Source organism: Silene latifolia, chromosome Y (genome assembly GCF_048544455.1).
Source record: "Silene latifolia isolate original U9 population chromosome Y, ASM4854445v1, whole genome shotgun sequence".
NCBI classification, from domain to species: domain Eukaryota; kingdom Viridiplantae; phylum Streptophyta; class Magnoliopsida; order Caryophyllales; family Caryophyllaceae; genus Silene; species Silene latifolia.
The window spans coordinates 302,463,954-302,466,523 of record NC_133538.1 but is presented as its reverse complement, the minus strand read 5'-3'; positions in this window follow the sequence as shown (position 1 = coordinate 302,466,523).

The window sequence follows — 2,570 nt, the reverse complement described above, 5'->3', positions numbered from 1 at the left end:
ACTCATATAGATTGAATGTTAGTTTTCATAGACATACAAATGTCACACAATTTTAAGCCATCACCTTAGTTTATTCATTCTCGCATGCTAGATATTAGTTCACTTAAAATGATTTAAAATAAAGTTGATGAGATCTTCCTCTAAAACTGAAATTGAGACTAATCTTTATAAGGGCAACCAGCTATGAATCCCTTCTTCGTCGGTAGGCATATAGGACCTTACTCTCCATATGACCCCTTCTACGTTGGGTAAGTAGTTTGTGTTGACTTAGTTTACCCCAACATTATAATCCGAAGAGTTTCTCGTGATTATGATGGACTAAAGATAGAATTTACAAAAATTTATCGACCAAGAATTCTAACAGTAGAATTAGCCAAAAGGTTGGCTTATCAATTTACAGATAATTGAGTCTTGGGATCATTTATATAATTCTTGAGGGAGGTCAATTGTATAAATGCTTGAGTCTTCGCGTTATAACAATATTGCATTAGACTTAAATCATAACGATGAGAATGCTTATTATATTTTTCTTCTTTTCGCATTGTAGAATACGTTTTATTTTGATAACACTGTTACAACAAATGGCTGGAAATAACGAAATCCCAATGCCAAGTGCCACACTTGGACGCGAGTCCTGGCTGAAAGCTTTCATGGACCACATGAATCGCCACACGTGTGAAAATGACGGGTCCAACTTTGTCGACCGGGAGGCATCATTACGGAATGCTGCCATTGCTGACGGTAAGCTCAAGTACTTAATCGAGCCAATACCGTAAACCAGGCCCCAATGCGGAGTTAACGAGCCACTTGCTTATAGTGACTTCGTCATGGAAGCGGGTGCGATAAAGAACGTACTCATCTTTGCAATGGAAACCAATTTGCAGAGACGCTTCATTGCCCAAGGTGCAAACAAGATTTTCACCACGCTCACTAATGAGTTCTCAAAAGCACCGAGAATCATTACTTATGAGCATACCTGTCGCTTCTTTGATGCGAAACTCCAGAAGGGCCAACCGGTTAGCCCACACATTCTTAACATGATTGAGAATGTCGAGAAATTGGAGGCACTTGATTGCAAAATCAGTGAGAGCATGCATAGTCATTGACCGCATGCTTCATTCACTTCATGATGGTTTTGCCCTTTTCAAGGCAAATTACTACATGAATGACATGAAGAAAAGTCCTTATGAGCTACACTCACTTCTCGTACAGACCGAGAAGGATATGAAATTGAGTGGGAGCATGAAGCAAGATGTTCTCATGATTTCTAACAAGAATAAGGGTAAGGGCAAAGCTCCCGGCGACCTAACTGTAGGAAAACCAAAGTTTAAGAAGCCAGGAAATGGCAAGAGTGGGCCTGGTGAGACTAGTGGCTCACAAGGCAAGGCAAAGAGCAAGGGCGGTGACATTGAGTCCCACCATTGTCATAAGACTGGACATTGGAGGAGGAACTGTCCCGTGTACCGTGAGGACATAAAAGCAGGCCGCGTCACTCCTGTTGGTATGTCATCTTATATTCATATGATTGAGATTAACCATGCAAGTTTCGGAACTTGGGTACTTGATACTGGTTGTGGTTTTCATCTCATGTAATCATTTGCGGGGCCTAAAAAATCACACCTCTCGGAAAGGGTGATGTGGACTCGCGAGTCGGGAATGGAGCTAGAGTTGTCAGTCTCAAGGGAACATACGTAATCCAACTCCCAAGTGGTTTTGAGTTATATTTATATAATCACACTATGTACCCAGTTTGTCTAAGAACATTATTTCTGTTTCCGTACTTGATAAAGACGGTTTTACATTTTCAATAAAGGATAATAGCTGTATTTTCTCTTTCAATGAAATGATTTATGGCAAAGCAGTTTCCATGAATGGAATTTACATCTTAGATCAAACTACAGATATATTACACGTGAATAATAAGAAATTAAAGGTTGGTGACAAAGATCAAACCTATCTATGGCATTGTCAAATGGGACACATAAATGAAAAACCTGTAAAGAAACTCGTCGAGAATGGGACTATTCCCGCATTCGATTTTTCTACATTTGGCACGTGTGAATCATGTCTTATCGGCAAAATGACTCGAATTTACTTCAAAGGTGTTGGAATGCGCGCTAGTGACCTATTATGACTCATACATACTGATGTATGTGGACCTATGTCAATTACCGCTAGAGATGGCTATAGATATTTTATCACTTTCACGGACGATTTGAGTAGATTCGGATATGTCTACTTAATGAAGCATAAAAGTGAGTCCTTTGAGAAATTAAAGGAATACCAGAATAAGGTTGAGAACCAACTGGGTAGAAAGGTTAAAGTACTCCGTTCAGATCGGGGTGGCGAATATCTTTCAAATGAGTTTGATCAACACCTTAAAGACTGTGGAATCGTTTTACAGTTAACTCCACCTGGAACACCTCAATTAAATGGTGTGTCCGAACGGAGAAATCGAACATTACTTGATATGGTTCGATCCATAATGAGTCACACGGTAGTACCTGATTCATTATGGGGTTTTGCTCTTTTGTCAGCTGCTCTTATACTTAACCGAAGTCCGACTAAAG